Source organism: Anabrus simplex, chromosome 1 (assembly GCF_040414725.1).
Source record: "Anabrus simplex isolate iqAnaSimp1 chromosome 1, ASM4041472v1, whole genome shotgun sequence".
Lineage (NCBI taxonomy): Eukaryota > Metazoa > Arthropoda > Insecta > Orthoptera > Tettigoniidae > Anabrus > Anabrus simplex.
The window spans coordinates 1,173,745,490-1,173,764,544 of record NC_090265.1 but is presented as its reverse complement, the minus strand read 5'-3'; the positions used below and the strand labels follow the sequence as shown (position 1 = coordinate 1,173,764,544).

General features: G+C 41.7%; 1 protein-coding gene across 2 annotated transcripts in view; it reads right to left on the bottom strand.

Annotated features, from left to right (window-relative positions):
- The window catches only part of LOC136877264 (organic cation transporter protein), a 337,411-nt gene that overhangs the window by 243,513 nt on the left and 74,843 nt on the right, over positions 1–19,055 (bottom strand). The window contains exon 1 of one of the 2 annotated variants that reach the window (XM_068228657.1): positions 16,080–16,164. The exons of the other annotated variant lie outside the window; for it this stretch is intronic. The gene's annotated coding sequence lies outside the window, so the exon portion shown is untranslated. Of the gene's footprint in view, positions 1–16,079; positions 16,165–19,055 lie in introns of those variants that run through there. 2 annotated transcript variants of the gene reach the window in all.

Genomic DNA, 19,055 nt, shown 5'->3' with positions numbered 1-19,055 from the left:
AGGAAACAAAGCGTGAAATGACAAAGCGTGCAGAAAGGAAAAGTCCAGGAATGTACGGAGATTATCAAGGCAACAAAGGGTGCCAGTTTTTAGGAACACGCAAACCAAACGTGCCCCACGCGTGTACTGGAGGGCTTTGGGTTCACTCGGCCTACACCGGAAATTATCACCACGTTAAGTATTGGGGATAAGGATATCCGGGCGTAGAGATAACCACTCTATTCCACAGAGCCGACGTTACAGCAAGTGAAAGCATTTACCTTCTACTGTTCTAAGGATCATCAAGACCAGCCTTGCTCAATAAGGTTAAACTTCAGAATATGGAAAATTGTAATTTCGGAAAACAGGTGAAATAAACCTCTGCTTGTCACAGCTATTTGTTACTTTGGATCATCTGTAATTGGGACAGCCTGTAGATGATAAATAAATATATTCTATTCTATACCTCTTTCTAAAATCACTATAATAAATCAGCACATCCGATCATAAAATTCCAAACCCTTCCACTCAATACCATCTGCATAGGTCATAATTACTTGCTACCAGTGATGATAATGATGATGATGATGATGATGATGAAGCAATGACTTTAACGTCCTTTTAATTGATAATAATTTTAAGAGTCGAGGAAGTATAACAATTTTTCTTAATGAGTAATTTAACATGCCAATCACTCTTGTGTCCCGGATCTTTTAAATTTAAGTACTGCACTACGTTTCGGTAGCGCGACACCGTGCAGACAACAACGCCCAACCAACTAGCCTACGGCAGGCAGCCAACCAAGAATAAAATAGTCAATATTGAACACTATAAAACACACAGTTTTCAAATTTTACTTAGTGACACTGGGTTGGGGATGCGATTTATATACAATGGAATATACTGCTCGGTAAAGAATTTTATACATGCTTTAACCTGCGTAATGTTTATGCCAAAAGGTATGTTGCCAGTCAATTACCCTTTTCTAATTTTCTGCAAACAAAGACGAGACGCTCCTTAGCTGAATAATCAGCATACTAGCCTTTGTTTCAGAGGGCCCTGGATTTGATTCTCGTCCGGGCTGAGGATTAGTGTTTGGTTAATGCCTCTGGCACGGCGACTGGTTGTTTATGTTCGTCTGAATACACTTCTATTCATCTACACTCAACACACCTCACTACTAAACACCACAGAATCACGCAATAGTGAATACATCCCTTCATAGAGGGTTGGTGTCAGGAAGGGCATCCCTTCGTTAAACTGGATAAAATCCACATTAAATGCTGGCGTCATCAAAACTGAGTGAAAGGCCAGGAAGTAGAAGCAGAAGAAGAAGAAGTGACTCATACAGTACTGTAGTAGCACAAGCCACGACCGCTTCCTTCACTATCCTAGTCCAAGTTAACTTGTGTGTGAAATTGCATATAATGACGCTGGATTTATAATGTTAAACAGGTAGTATTTCTTGTAATATTCTTTTTCCATGGAATTGCTTGTTGTTGTAGTTGGTTTGTTGGGTAGTTAGATTTTAACTTTACGTTATTATCACTAGCCAACGGCCGTAGCCGTGTTGAAACACCGGATCCCGTGAGATCTCCGAAGTTAAGCAACATTGGGCGTGGTCAGGAGTTGACGGGTTGCCACGCGCTGTTGGTGGGGGTAAGGGAATGGAGCAGCGGAAAGGAACTGGCCACCCTACCACACGTAAACTCCGGCTCAGGAACACCTCTGCGGAGGTTCGGACCTGCCTTCGGGCAGAATAACCCTTACCTTACCTTATTATCACTTGTAATGTTAAGCGAGTAATAAGCTTAACGTACAGTATTATAAGTCGTAGAGTTAAACTAAGTAGTATTTCCTGTAATATTTTCTTCCCATGGAACTGCCTGTTGTACTCCTTTGTAGTAGTAGTAGTTGTTTTGGCTAAGTATGTTTTTACTTCACTTTGCCACCGCCACTGCCACCGAGATATTTCCCAATTGCGATGTATTTGTTAATGATAAGAAGAAGAAGAAATGCCGTACAATGCATCGCTAACAATGAAGGGCAAGAGTGTATTGTTAATTTTAACTACCGGTATATATGTTTTCCATAATTTTCTTATGTATTTCGATATTTGTATATATGAAATGGTATTACATCTACAAATATTCAATATTAAGCCTCAAACTAACCGTTTAATAATGCAGTGCTGTACAATGGGAGCACTGTATTGCGCGCGCGCAAATACATTCATTAGTTGTGGTTTGTTTCCATTCGATTTCCTAACTGCTAAAAATCTGTCACCTAAAAATTGAAAGGGCTGAACCAATCAAGACGGTATAGTTTCAACATAAGATGGTGGGATGAGTCAAAGGAAGTACGTAGTTCTAATGAAAAGTGAATTTTCACCATATAATTAGTGAAGGCATTCGAGATTTACAAACACATTCGCCAATACGAACACAAACAAAGTTTCCAAACTAAACTCAGCAAACTCACACAAACTCATAGGAATGACGAGCGAGATATTGCATGCCTTTAACATGTAACAACATCGAGCGAGTTGGCTACGCGGTCTGAGTTACGTAGCTGTAACCTTGCATTCGGGAGATCGGCCCAGTGGGTTCTTATTCCACTGTTGGCAGCCCTGCAGATGGTTTTCCTTGGGTTCCCATTTTCGCCACAAGGGCTGTACCCGAAGGCTACGGTCGATTCCCTCCCTTACGTAGCCCTTTCCTATCCCACCGTCGCCGTAAGACCTACCTGTGTCGATGCGAAGTAAAAGAAATAACCAAGAAAATGCAATAAAAGCAGCATGATACGACTGCTTCTACTGTAAATAGAAGTAAGGACTAAATTAACATTCTCTCCTATAAATTTAACACTTTCTTAATGATAAAGTACCGGTATATTGTCCAATAAATTACAAATTAAGTACGCTTAGATTATCTCTCTTGTTAATGTTAAGTATATTAACCCGCGGTTACTCGCATGGTGAGCGCGGCGCTCACCTTCGTAGTATATTGCTTCTTGTTGGAATATTACAAAACCTCCACCTTTGTAAGTCCCTGTACCTTTGTAACGGAGTATTATGAAGGGGATGTGTCAGTCATTTTCATTATCTTTGAAGATAAACACCCGCAATTCATTATTAGGCACAGCAGTGTATGTTTGGTGAGCGGTGCCTTCAGTAGCGAGGAACTGTGCTACTTATATTTCGCTCATTGTAATAAGTCAGGTTTCGTTTTATGCTTGTGTTTAATGCGAAATGTTTATACTGTGGGTGTTGTTAGACAATATTTACAAGTTATTGTGGCATCCAGTGATCAGATACTTTCGTGGTTGTGTGAAACGAAGGAGGGAAGGTCTTGAACATCGAGACTGATGGTATGAAACAGATGAGGTTTACGGAAGTGATCATAACTCTGTTTCAGAGTGTCTGCAAGTTCTGGGGAAGGAGAGGAACTTTCGTTTATAGCAAACTGTGATATCAATGTACATAGCTTGTTTTACGACCGGATGCCCTTCCTGACGTCAGCCTCAGTTGAAGAGCTAATAAAGACGAAATAAATGATGGTGAACGAAGTTGGCTAAACAGGTGTAAGGAATCGGCTGTAGTCTGTGAATAGAAACTGCCCCGGTATATGCCTGGAAGCGTAAACAGAAAACCATTCTCAGGACAGCTAACGGTGGGGATCGAACTCACGCGTCTCCCGAATGTTGAGCTTGCCTCCATAGCCACTCCACTCGGCCGTGTTCCTAAATAAATAACTATCTCAACTGGACATATTAAAAATACCTCCATATTCATATGGACACATTATAGCCTTTGAACATAAAGGTGAGCGCTCACCAGCGAGTAACGGTGCACGTAAAGACCTAGCGAGTAATGCCGGGTTAACAAATATTTTACAGAACGTCCTAAACTTGTTGCACAAGACGCAGGTGGCAGAGACAAATACTTTAATATGTTAACACTTTAGCGTCGACGTGTACATTTGCTTTTTCTGCGGTAAACTGCTGAAATGCCGTATACATTTTTCAGGTTGTTGTGGGCTACGGATGTTCGTAATTTCATTCGTAGATGATAATCAAAGACATATTTTATGTTCAAAGTTACTATTTTTGTGTCCCCCCATTGGGGTGACATATGGTTATTAGGTTGACTATGCAACAGAGAAAGCGCATGTCACCCCTACAGGGGTGACGGCCTTTTTACCTTTGTTGTTGTGGAACACTGTGCTCTGTACTGTGAGCTGTTGATTTACGCGCCTTTCAACGAGTTCCTTGTAATTTACAGTTTTGTGACAAAAAATTAATTCATGTTATGTGTTTCTGTGTTGAGTAAGCCATGATTACAGATAGAGAGAAAGAAGAACAACCTGAAAAGGGCTCGATATTTGAATCAAGAGATGTTGACATTTAGGATTTGCAATGTGATGCCACCTTTTCCGAGTCAGAATTCAACAATAGTTTGTGTAGTGAGGACACTAGCAAAAATTCCGGTGCTGCATCGGGCAATGATTCAATCAAATCATCAGCCAGTGACAATTACTGGGGATCATTCCCAGGTTTCCAGAAACATTTTTTTTATTCACACGTAGCCCCGGTTTACAATTTCATCTGAGTGCTAAATCTCAACCAGTATGTAAGAATAAAGCAATAATAGACTCCAATCCACATTAATTTCCTTGCCATTAATAATTGAATTCTGATGGTTGCGTATGTCACCCCATATGGGGTGACAAATGTCAGAGAAATTCCACTGTTTGTTGCGCAATGCCCAGCGTGCTGAGAAAGGAATGGGCACTGCGCTGCACTCTATGAACACCTTGCGTGAACAAGCAATGCAATACAACAGCGAATGGTAGCGCTAGTTTCGTGCGACAGCCTAAAGTTGAAAGGCCTGGACACACTGCCGTGTCACCCCATGAGGGGTGACATACTATATTTTGTATGAGGGTCCGTCACCCCACATGGGGTGACATCGTCTTCAAAGTGTTAATACCGGACAGCTTGCTGTTTTCAGCGAGAAAGTCGATAGTGCTGCTACCTACATGGCTTGGTGTGACCAACTCTTCAATAACATATTGCCATCTGTATGCTTCTTGGCGCTCTGCCGTGTTGTTTATAATGTATCAGAGTTTGTCACTAAATAATCTTACACTGCAGTTATATTCCAAGAAAATTGTTATGCGGTGATCAAATTACCCAGCAAGATAATAATGGCCTGGGAACTGATAAGGACCGCAGGTATTAAAAAGAAGTAATGACCTCGCATCTATGTTGAGGTTACATTCTATGCCCCTTAGATATTAAAAAATCAATCAAATGCGTCCCACTAACATTTCATTAGAGTAAAACCAATAATATTAACAAATATGGAACTCATGTACACTCAAACTGGAGGGCCGACATTGTTAAACAATACCATCAGTTTCACAATAGAAAACTTGGGGGGCCTGTAGCATAATGGTTATCGCAGTAGTCTTGAAACTGAAGGCCATGAGTTTCGAATCCAGTCAGTTCTTTTACTGTAAGAAAATAATAATAATATCGTAATAAATTTCTTTACGTCCCACTAACTACTTTTACGGTTTTCGGAGACGCCGAGGTGCCGGAATTTAGTCAAGCAGGAATTATTTTACGTGCCAGTAAATATACCTACACGAGGCTGACATATTTAAGCACCTTCAAATACCACCGGACTGAGCCAGGATCGAACCTGCCAAATTCGGATCAGAAGGCCAGCGTCTCAACCGTCTGAGCCACTCAGCCCGGCTTAAGAAAATTATTTGAGTGTACAGGCTTGAGCACCAGTCCGGGTCGGGAATTTTAACCATCATTGGTTAATTTCGCTGGCACAGGGGCTGGGTGTATGTCTCGTCTTCATCATAATTTCATCCTCATTAGGACGCGCAGGTCGCTTAAGAGGAGTCAAATCGAAAGACCTGCATCTGGCGAGCCGAACTTGTCCTCGTACACTCCCGGCACTAAAAGCCAAACGCCATTTCATTTTTTTTCAATACGTGTGTATGGTAATTCTTCATGCATAAATTTGTGAAAGAGACTTTAGAACATTCTGAACAGTTCTTTCTTGTCAGGAACATTGTAGTTCACTCACATAACCCCAATGTGTATTATATATATACAGATTATGTATTTCTGCCTTCAGAGGTGAAACAGAAAATTCTAAGTACAGTAAAAGCGAGAAACCAGCGTGATGCGAGTTCCCGTGTAAAGTTCGAGAAGATCGGTCGTACCGAAGAACTGGAAGAAGAAGTCAAAATAATGGACCAAAAGTCCTGTTCCTTAACTGCAGCTTCTCTTTCCCGAAATCTTAAAAACACCCCTGATTAATTAAGTTATCTGCCCCCTCTGGTGCTTTGGCTCAATGGTTAGCGCTTCGTGGCCCTTCTTTGTGTGTGTGTGTGTGTGTGTGTGTGTGTGTGTGTGTGTGTGTGTGTGTGTGTGTGTGTGTGTGTGTGTGTGTGTGTGTGTGATCTTCATTCTTCGGAGTGTTGGACCTCTTTCATTTCCCTTCTGATTCGTGTTAATAGAGAATGGTTGACCAATTGTACTCCCTCTTAACGCAATAATCACCACCACGGAATGGTCAGCGTACTGGCCTTCGGCTCAGAGAGCCCTGGTACGATTCCCGGCTGAGTCGGAGATTTTAATCACGTCTCTAATTCCTGTAATCGGGGGCTACGAATTTGTGTTCGTATTCGTACCCATCTTCAAATACATACAACACATCACACGAGAAACAACCACAGAAACACGCAATAGTAAATATGTATCCCTCCACATGTGACTGGTATTAAGAAAGGTATCCGGCCGCAAAACTAGGCTAAGTCCATACAAAGTGCTGCGCCAGGTAATTAGGAAAAGGATAAAAAGACGAGGGTAGAGTAGTTGTTAAATATTCCTCCCAGAGGCTGAGTGGATCCTCAAACAAATTTTGCCTTTAATTTTTAAGACACAGCGAAAGGCACGGCTAACATAATGCTCGTTTGGTGGTTTATGAAGGAGGCATTTCATATTTTAAAATTGCATTCTTAATTATTATGATTGTGCAATTGTTTTAACAAAAATAGTTCCCATGAGTGTAGATGCATTCCACTCAACTGTAGCATAGACAAGTATGCAGTTCACACCAACACGCTAGATGTCACCACCGTCGCTGTTCGCACTCCACTCAATGCTGTTGGGATAGAGCTGTCCGGTATTGGTGTATTAAAGTATTTGGCAGAGATGGCTCCAGTGTGTACACGTATAAACAGTGTGGGGCAGTGAGGGATGTGTACTTTCACATTCTCACTCTTTTGTACCATATTTGCTACAGACGAGGGGAGCCCTAAGAGGGCGAGGGAGTGAGAGAGTAGAGCCATCTGTTGCGAGCGGAAATTTCCTATAGCTTGCAACGTGTATCGGTCTAATTTACAATCGAGTCCACGCAAAAGCTTTTATCGATGTAATAATAATAATAATAATAATAATAATAATAATAATAATAATAATAATAATAATAATAATAATACTGCATAATATTGCATCTTCGTAGTTCTGTAGCAGAGGGGTAGGCCCATGGAGGTGGAGAGTTTGGAGACTATAAAAGTGATCCATGGAACAGCCTAAGACAATTGCATGTAATTAGTATAGGCAGTGACTACCTTTCTTGACTCTATACGTAGCTTTTATTTTGACTAACAAATGAATGTTATTGGCTTTTCGTCCCACTAACTACTTTTGAGGTTTACGGAGACACTGAGGTGTCGGAATTTAGTCCCGCAAGAGTTATTTCACGAGCCAGTAAATCTACCGACACGAGGCTGGTGTATCGGCGCACCTTCAAATACCACCTGCCTGAGCCAAAATAGAACCTGCCAAGTTGAGATCAGAAGGCCAGCACCTCAACCGACTGAGCCACCAGCGCGGATTAAAACAAATCTGTCTACTTAATATTTAATTTTACTCGTATGTGAGTGCCACCTGCAGTTTGTGGGGGAACTAGGGCATGTAATAGCAGTGACATACTAGTTTCCCTTAGTCTTCTCACAAGAACGCATCTGTTTATTACATGATACTGTTTTTGTTTACAATTGGCTTTTTACGTCGCGCCGACACAGACAGGTCTTATGGCGACGATGGGACAGGAAAGGGCTAGGAGTGGGAAGGAATCGGCCGTGGCTTTAATTTGCCTGGTGTGAAAATCTTCAGGGCTGCCGACAGTGGGGTTCGAACCCACGATCTCCCTAATACTGGATACAGGCCGCACTATCGAACTCGCTGATACTGTTTCTAATGAAATTACTGTATTATTATTATTATTATTATTATTAGTTTGAAATCCCGTTCGCAAACAATCACACTTCTTTGTAGCGAAAAATCTTTGCATCCTTTCTGTCTTCTTCCCTCTGTCCATCCCCTATTCATTTTCTGTTCGTCATGGAAGCTTATGAAGCTGTTAATCACTGATCTATACTTCGTACGGTTTAGGATGTCTTCCCGATTTAATCCAGACTGCTCAAGATCCTTTCTTGCCGAACTGAACCATTTGTTGGAAATTTGGTTCTACTGTGAAGTATTTTAAAAATCCGTTTTGTCAGCATCTATTATTAGTTATTATTACTAGAACAAATTTGTTACTTTCATTACCTGCCTCAGTCTTATCCTTGGCTTTGACAACATGAAAGTGACCGAGGTATGAGTGATGCTAATGCTATTCCTTATGCAGCCCGTTCCTGTTATAAATGGTGTGAAAATATTGCTCACATGATCGGTTGATGCGAGTATTTCAGTGGGCTTGGCAGACTGATATGAATAGCAACTTCTGACTCGGTGAAAAAAGCAACGGGAAACTACATCACTCCTCACTTACACCTCTTCAGTGACGACTGAGCCACCTAACGGCTGATGGCTGAGCTGTTCAGGACCAAACCAGCCTCCGGGCTGAGCACTCAACATACACTTAACATATAATAAACCTACATCAGATGGCATGATCAATTCACCCATAAGAACATTAGTTCGATTCCGTGTCAAGCAGTCAAGAGGTTTGGAAACAAAATTTAAACTCTGGAGAATCATGTAGTCCATGCAAAGGAAGTCAGGCGTAGAGCTATCTAATCTCCCACTTAGCGCCGAGCTTACAGATAATGGTAGTCTTTTTATTTCCACCCTTCCAGGGACCTTCGTGGTCTGGAAGGAGATTGTTTTGCTTTACAATTGGAATTGGAATAGAATTATCTATGTGACGGGTACTGTATTCAATAATTTGCTTAGTTTAACGTACACTAGAAATTAAAAGGTTTTACAAAAATTCAGTGCCACAGATACATTTATTCTTTGTGGGGTCGATGAAAGCTAAGATCGCTGCTCATGCAAACTGATCATGAAGTAATGGAAAGTAATGTTTAAAATGAAATATTTTCAGTTTAGGAATGATGTCTGAAAGAAATGCATTTCTGTGCATTCCTACTTTTACACGTCCCTTACGACAATAAACGAACTATTCACAAACTGTTAAGATTTAACACATAAAGAGTATATAGTAATGCGACTTCTTAATTTGATGCCCTTGCCCTCTTCAGATGATAAGTAAAGATAAGACAAGTGCCGTTAAAAACAGGCTTTACTCGACATAAAGAGTTATTTTAATTCTAGAAATTAAAAACCACAGGGGCACACAACTATCCCATCTGGACTGCAACACCACCAGGGTGGTTAATGATCACCCCAACCTGGATTAAACTACGACAATAAATGTCACAATATTCCTCATCTGATCCGTGTTACTCCCATGTTACTACTTACAGGTAAGAAATGACTTTGTCAGGAATTCGCAATGATGTAATTCCGTGGGCTACTTGACTGGCCCCCTGAACAAATTCCAACTATACTGTAGCATTGTCCACATCATCTTGAATTGGAAGCAGAGCCAGGAATCGAAACCGGGTCACGCGGACGCGAAGATTCTAAGCTAACAACCCCGACATCTGGCTAAACGTGGCTAAGATCGTATGAGATGTACAGTATGTTTGAATCATATCCTATTTGGTTTTAAGCCGCAATCAAGGAGTGGAGCAGGGAGATGAAAGGGCCAGTTTTGTACTTTTGACCTTCCAGTCCGTCAGAAACAGTTATTCCTTGGATAGTAAAAGCACAAAAAATAGCTGTCGGAAATTTCCACTACAGTCAGCCAGCAACAGGGGTGTGGTTGCTATGCCAGCTCTCTCTCCCCTTCCAACCTGCAGCTTGCTCTCTTGAACGAGAAGCTTGCTGTTGGTAGGCCAACCTGCTGCGTAAAACTTTGCGGCAAGTGTCAAATCGGAGGACTAGAATAATAAGAACGGTTTTGGTTTTCCATCCCACCAGAAGCGGCTGCTCTCCATCAGACTGGGAGGGCAGCAAGTCTGGATAACACATAATAGTGTTGAAACTAAATACATCGACTGGTGTGTCCTAATGGTGTGTTTAAAAATAATGCAAATATACGTCTTTGGTACTGGAGAATTGTAAACACTTTACAACGGCCCTCCCTGCCCCATCTGTACTGACAGCCGCTGCATCCCACTAACTAGCACTGCGGCTTTCGAGAACACCGAGCTGCCGGGATTTTATTCTGCAAGTTATTTTATGTGCCGGCAAGTCTACAACATACGGCTGGTGTATTTGAGCACCTCCAAATACTACCGGACTGAGCCAAGATCGAACTCACCAGCTTGCACACAGAACGCCAACAAACTATCATCGAAGTCACTCGGTCCGCCAATGAAGTATAACATCTTTATTCTAAACCAGAGGAACTAGCAAGTAGGTACCGATCTTTAAATGGTGAGAGGCACGGATCACAATCACAGCTGCAAGCAGGTAATCATGAAAACACACTATTCGTTCATCGAAACACGAAGTCTGAACGCTGAAAGCTCACTAGTCCGTGCTGAAATAGTCTATTCTGCAGGCTGACTATCCAGTTCTTAAGAATTTTACATGTAGAAGCACACAATTATAGACAAACTTATAAAACACACTGAACCCTAACCACTTGCTATAGCCATCGTGTTTTACCGTCCAGTCTGCATCTCGGGCAGCGTTTGTATCGAGCCATTATATTTTATAACATAAATCGTTAGATTTAGTGTATTTTTTAATTGTATGTACAGAATCATATTTTTCAGACTATCTTCTTTTCCTACCGCTTTTTCCTACACCTGTCTCGCACATGTGGATTTGGCCCTGTTTTACGACCGGATGCCCTCCCTGACGCCAACCCTATATGGAGGGATGTAATCACTATTGCGTGTTTCTGTGGTAGTTGGTAGTGTGGTATGGTGTCTGAATATGATGAGGAGAATGTTGGGACGGACACATACACCCAGTCTCCGAGCCAGAAGAATTAATCAGAATCGAATCGAACCCGAGACCCTCTCAACCGAAGGCCAGTACGCTGACCATTCAGCCGACGAGTCGGACCATATTTTTCAGACTATACAGAACTTTATGTCATCATAATTTGCCAAGCACTTAGGATGCTTTTGTTATTTCTACGAGTTCTCCCGTTGTTCACAGTGTTTACCGACATGATTGCAGCATAGGCGGTAGGGATTAAATAGGAGCAGTTGTATGAAAATAACAAGGGTGATGATGAAAGTAACGTTATGATTGAGAAGTATGAAGATTTATTTTTTCTAGTGGACTACAGTTCTTCAAACAAGCTAATGCAAACTGTGAAAGATGCAAATAGTGTCATGTAGGATGGGTGAAAGAGATGTGCGAAAGCTCGCGAATTTAGTAAAATTAGCTCTCTGCCATACCTGGATTTACACCATCGCATAACAAACCGTAAAGTGTCGTAGGTTATTTTACGACGTTCCTCATTATCGAAGAGTTCACCAAAATAGAAAATTCCAGATTTAAAAATAGGCATACGAAAGTAACATCAGAAAACTGACTAAAAACGACCACGTCAACAGTCCTATCTGTATTCCGATTCCGATGAAAAGAGTTTTTTTTTTTTGCTAGTTGTTTTACGTCGCACCGACACAGATAGGTCTTACGGCGACGATGGGACAGGAAAGGGCTAGGAGTGGGAAGGAAGCGACCGTGGCCTTAAGGTACAGCCCCAGCATTTGCCATGTGTGAAAATGGGAAACCACAGAAAACAATTTTCAGGGCTGTCGAGAGTGGGGTTCGAACCTACTATCTCCCGAATACTGGATATTGGCCGCACTTAAGCGACTGCAGCTATCGAGCTCGGTGATTAAAAGAGTAATAACAAAGGTGTGCATAACGGGTAGGTCAAGAGTAAGAGGCTGCGAAACAGGCTATTGATGTAACAGGTGCTCAAACTGCTCAGAAAAGTACTTATATAAATTTGTATTTAATTATGTGACGAAGATAATTTTACAATAATGCAAATAAATAACATGTACATAAATGTTCCAATGACACGATTTAAGGTTCAACATGTCTCATTCCAGAAATAAGATGATTAACGATATTTTATTAAATGAGTAATGCTTACATTTAGTTGGCATTCAAGATCGACCTGGCGATGTCGATAACGATATTACGGGGATCACTTATGGAAGGGAGGAAATGTCAATTGTTAAACGCAGGATCGTTGTGAAGCTCGCAGACGAATCCAGTGCAATGTCAACGAATGAGCAGGAGTTCGATCAGCTGATTAACTCAGTAGATTAATTGTAAGCTCGCTAGTTTCAACTAAAAGAACAGAAGAATTTTCAGGCTATCCCAGAATGTTCGTGGAGTGAGTATTGAGATCCCTGGGAAAGACCATGTTCAGGATATTCGCTTCGGTCTCATAGTGAACCGCAATTATGGTATGTGTCTCCTATACAAGAGAGTCTTCCGGAACTTGAAATAGGGTCCTCCCATGAACACGCTCAGGGCCATAGTTTGAACCACAGGCCACCACCTCGTTTAGTTTCCCGTGTGGGGGTGTAACCGTCTGCTGGCAACTTTTACGGCGCAATCTGTATCTCTGTACAGACCACGAATGTCCCTGGAGGAGTAGAAGATGAAGGCTTCCTCGTCACTAAGTGGGATACAGCGGTTAGCTCCATACCCGACCTTTGCCACCAGGAATTAACCTGGTAGTCAATTTTTGTGCAGGCTAAGTGAACCTGGGCGCTGTGTGCCTCTCCAGAAGTGGAAATCTCGTTCCTAAATTTTTCTACTTCCTAATAGAGTATCGAACCTACGTCCTTCCGCGTTAACCGAGAACGCCTTTTCAACCTCAGCTAGGTAACCCTTCATCCTTTATACAGATTAGTTAAATACGATAGTCTAATGGTCACGATTATATTTTTTTGACCTCTAGAGAAGGGCCTTGACTATTTTATAACGTTAAAGCAGTTGTTAAAAAGTGTTATCATATTGAGCATGAATCTAGAGAGTAGACGAAGAAATTACAAGATCAAGTCATCAGTAAATTTATCGAAATAATCCTAGGAATGACATGTGCTGAAAATAACGCTGTGAAGAGACGAGTATAAGGCAGATTATGTTGGAATTAGAGTACGAAAGATAATGTTTAAACATGGTTTTGTATACGAGAGATTATGTTAAAAGAAAAGATAAGTATACGGCAGATAATGCTGAAAGGTGAGTTAAGTACTGGTTGAGACTTGACACTGGGACACAATGTGAAATTAATTCTAAGGGCAGTGCAGCAGATCTCCATCAAATAAAATACCATAAAGCGGGTTGCTAGATGGACGGGGATAAGAAAAATACCAAACGACACAAGAATCGGGTGTGATTAAATAGGAGAGGAGCACGGTTAGCCATGGAGCCGGACAACTCGCAATGGAGGAGGTTAGGTTGACTGGGAGAATAATGGACTTGGTCATGGAGGGTATGAGACGCAGAGCGAGGCCACTGGGACGATGGTTGGATTCTATTTTTGATGGTTTGATGATATGAACTAATGAACACCACACAACTAGTTTTAAATAAGAATTTTGGTGAAGAGCTCAGTTCGTTCACAGCGACTTGGTCACTGAACAATGAAAGACGCAAAAGCCGAAAGCGAAAATGTATGCGTGTTTTGAAAATATTTTTTATTTCCAATTAAAACAATTGTATGTACAGTATAAGTAGGCGACAAATTGTAAGAATACATTGTTGGTCATCCATAATTGGCAGGGAAGGGTATTTATTCTATTTTGATATCTCATTTGCAGACTACCTGTTGGTTTTTGGTCAGTTCTATCTGAGATCAGTAAAGTGTGAGAGAAAGTCCTCCGATGGCACTACAGTCACCTTCAAACTGTAGGTCAATGAGAGTGTGTAACCTCAACCTCGTTGGACCCACCGACCTTGCAGCTAACAACACTGAACTCTATCCAAATATTTACCCAAAGTTATCTTTCTGTCATATTACAACAATCGGTTGGCATGCTACTACATAACTGTCACGTATTTACTGTATCCATAACGGAGTTGTTCAGGTGCTCGGCCTCTGCACTCTCAAGGCTGTGAGACCGGGCGTAGCCAAGGGGTGGTTACTGGGAGGTTAGCATCCCCCCACCCATGGAAATTTTACAAAAATAAAATAAACAGGAACTGACAATAAACATTCAGACACAGATCTGCTGAATCTATTTTCTAAGCAGCCTCGAAAGTTGGATTTTAGATTGTAAACTGAACATACCATTGGCTGTAAAACTGTTGACCTTGATCGTATTGTAATTGATCTGTATTTTATTATAAGATTTTGTAGTGTACTGCAATCTGAATATCAACACAATTCACTTGTTAGTTTCCTTATAATGACAAGTTTTGCACACGCACACCACACACTCACAAGCACCTTCATTATGTTCTATCGACATTCTGTAACTATTCCCCTCTGCCCTCTCCCCTTCGCCCATCGGCCGATCATGGCTACGCTACTGGTTGTGAGGTCGAAACTAAGCTCAGTCTGCTGGTTGTTAAAAATAGGGGAAAACCGTCCTAATAAGTTTACCGGCACATTTTTGAACCATTTTCAAGTCAAACTTCCAAAATGTCGTCTCTGAAGTCCATTATTATTATTATTATTATTATTATTATTATTATTATTAAACAAACGTATCGATTTTTTACAATTAACTCTTTGAGGGTCTACTTTCAAAAGGCATTTACACTTAATTAAATATCACGTTACTACTGTATTTACTTAACGTCCTTTAACTGCTATAGATTTTACGAGATGCCGGACTGTTGGAATTTGTTTTGCATGAGCTGAAAGGCAACAAATGATGTAACATGTATTTAAACATCCTCAACCACAGCCGGGTTAAAACTCATGAATTTGAGAAGAGACGAACGATCACGGGGTCATGTGACCGGCAATAATAATAATAATAATAATAATAATAATAATAATAATAATAATAATAATAATAATAATAATAATAACTTCATGTTCCCGTAACTGCTTTTATAGTCTTCAGAGACACTGAAGTTTCACGATTTTCTAGTTGCTATATGTCACACCGACCCGAAATGGCGACGATGGGACAGAAAAGGGCTAGGAGTGGGAAGGAAGCGGCCGTGGCCTTAATTAAGGTACAGCCCCAGCATTTGCCTGGTGTGAAAATGGGAAACCATTTTCAGGGCTGCCGACAGTGGGGTTCGAACCTACTATCTCCCGAATACTAGATACTGGCCGCACTTAAGCGACTGCAGCTATCGAGCTCGGTAGTTTCACGATTTCGTCCCGCAGTAGTTAGTAAATGCTAGTATATACAAAACTTGACAATGCCTCTTTAAAATACTCCTATTACGGCGTCAGATTAAAATAATCCTATACGGTACAGGTCCTAACCAAGTTGACACACACAATCATAAACTTTGAAATCGTGTACAAAGCACACTGACACTCGTCAATTTGCTGAGGTGATTCTTAAAGGATAAAACCGACTGATTTACACACGCTTTCGTGGAAAATTGTACCTGATATTTCAAAATTTATATTTTAAAAAGTGGGAGGGGGTAAAATTTTCCAAGAGGAATCCACGCGGAATGTTTCTATAGCAAAGTCAGTTCTGGCTCAATGCCAATTTGCTGGCTAACTAACGAAAGTGAGAGTGGTCTATACTCACCTCGAAAGAGACCGGCTCGCTCGGCACTACGACAGCTGCTGTACGGCAGCGTGAGTCAACGACACGAACACCACACACATCTCCACGACGGCTGACTGGAGACTGACAGCATCACTGTTCTCAGCCGCATTTATCTCGCAGCGGAGTCCGCTGGACTCTGAACTTGAGTAGCGGGCAGTATGCAGTCGCCCCTTCTCCGTCCCCAATACTTTTCCTGAATAACCCACTTACTTCCTGAAGACGGAAGTCTGGCTCCTTGGCTGAATGGTCAGCAAAACGGCCTTCGGTTCGCATTCGATTCCTGGCCAGGTCGGGGAATTTAACCGCGTCTGACTCTGGGACTGTGAGTTTGTATTAATTACAGTACATCATGTCAGTTCAAAATTAATCAAAAATACATACAGTACTAATAATAATAAAAAATGAGTTTCCTTAACACATGTCAAAAATACAAACCGAGGCTGGCTGCATGGTCCAACAAGACCGAAAACTAAGAAGCATTTTTAAAGAAAAAAAACGGGGAATCCATGGAGCACGGTGTAGCTTTATTGACTTGCAGTCCGTGAAATGAAGTGATCCTTAGTGAAAACACGCCTAGACGACAGGGAAGAATAAACTATGAACAACTGTTGCAGCTTGAGGATGGGTTATCTCTAAGGACGGTTAAATGCACGCGTTGGTCGACGTGTATCGTGTCATAGCGCCATTTCAAGGTGTAGGAAAACTAACGTAGTGTGACCTTATCGTTCTGTAAGAACGAGGTGAGCTCACAAATACAGTACAATCGTTACTTCGCTCTGTTATACGGTTGACTTCGCTGTACAGGAGTGAAAGCTTGGTAGAGCCAGGATATCGTATTCATAAGCGAGACGTAATATGAATGAAAGAGGCGAGAATGACTGGTGGTACAGTACAAGCAGACTGGGACTATAGTAAAGTGCACTTGTAATGGGGAGATATAGATTGAAACCAGTGATAAAATGTCGCGCTGAAGGGTTTACGAAGTTAATAAAATATGAATGAAGTTGTTACGTTGTTGTTACACAACTATAACATGAAAAAATACTAGTCAGATGTTGTTCAGTCTTCAGCCCTAAGGCTGGTTGGATCCTCAACAGCTCTGCCATCAGCTGTGATAGATGGCCTAGGCATCACTGAAGAGGCGTACTAGGCAAATGAGGAGTGAGGTAGTTTCCCGTTGCTTTCCTCACTGAGCCAGAAGTTGCTATTACACATCAGTCTGCCAAGCCCACTGAAATGCATGCACCAACCGACCCTATGAGCAACATTTTCACACCATTCATAGCAGGGACTGGCTGCAGAAGGAATGGCATTACTAGCATCGTCCATACCTCAGTCACTTTCATATTGTCAAAGCCAAGGATAAGACAGAGACAGATCAATGAAAGTAACAGAATTGCTCTAGCCCATACCAAAAGACATAGTGCACTGTAAACACTAGGTCCTGCCAGCAAAGATATATTAGTCAAATAGGAATTTGAAATTGTAGGATGTAATTGGTTGTTTGTACTGATGTTGTAAGTCGGTCTCGTGGTATAGAGGTAGTATGCCTGCTTCTTACCCGGAGGCCCCAGGTTCGATTTCCAGCCAGGTCACGGAATTTTACCACGATCTGAGGGCTGGTTCGAAGTCCACTCAGCCTATGAGATTACAATTAAGGAGCTATCGGATTGTGAGATAGCGACACTGGTCTAGAAAGCCAAGAATAACGTCCCAGAGGATTCGCAGTGCCTACCACACGACACCTTATAATTTGCAGGCCTTCGGGCTGAGCAGCGGTCGCTTCGTAGGCCAAGGCCCTTCGGAGCTGTTGCGCCATGAGATTTCGTTTTATTGATTTTGGAAGTGTAGGCAATGCCATGTAAATACGCAAACGATACTGGTTTTGAGTCCAATAAAATTGAGACTGGTCGTAGACGAACCACCTCCAGTACGTGGAGCACGGTGTAGCTTCGTTGACTTGCAGTCCATGAAATGAAGTGATCTTCTCTGAAAACACGCCTTGACGACAGGAAAGAAAATATTAACAACTGTTGCAGTTTGAGGACTGTTAAATGCACGCATTGGTCGACATGTATCTGCAGTACAATAGTAATCTAATCTAGACACACTTTTGTAGACTTAACAGAAGACCAACCTGATGAACGTCGCGGCCCGGGGGAGAGACCTTCGAGCAGCATAACTCAATAAGTCGATAAACCGTTGTATCGTATGATTTGCATGTAGCGAGCTTACGATCTCGTGTCCCCGCACCAAGTGTTCCATTAGCCCCACAACAATGACATGTAGGTTTGACCAAGTTTTTTTTTTTTTTTTTTTCCTAGTGGCTTTACGTCGCACCGGCACAGATAGGTCTTATGGCGACGATGGGAGAGGAAAGGCCTACGAGTTGGAAGGAAGCGACTGTGGTCTTAATGAAGGTACAACCCCAGCATTTTACTGGCGTGAAAATGGAAACCACGGAAAACCATCTTCAGGTGTGCCGCCAGTGGGATTCGAACCCACTATCTCCAGGATGCTAGCTCACAGCCGCACGCTCCTAACCGCACGGCCAACTCGCCCGGTGACCAAGTGTCTAAGAAGATTGGCACTGTCATCTTCACTGATGACTAGTGTTGTGTTGTCTTGGCCGCAATGATCGTCGCTATTGTCTCTCACAATGACTTTAATATTCCTTATCTAGACTCACAGAGCGCGCTGATGCTATGCGGAATATTGAACACTATTGAACACTTTCGCGCATCGCCATGTTGCGGGCACTTCAGCTTCGAATGCATGTTTACAGTTCTTTGCATGTTTTCGAATTAAATTATGTCTGTTAGTGGGCCTGTTGTAGTATTATATGTGGCGGAGTGATAATATATTATATTATCAAATATTTTCAAGGAATGTGGGAGATTATACATTACGTTAGATACATTGTTCGGTAATATTAAAGGGAACTAAGTTAGGCCT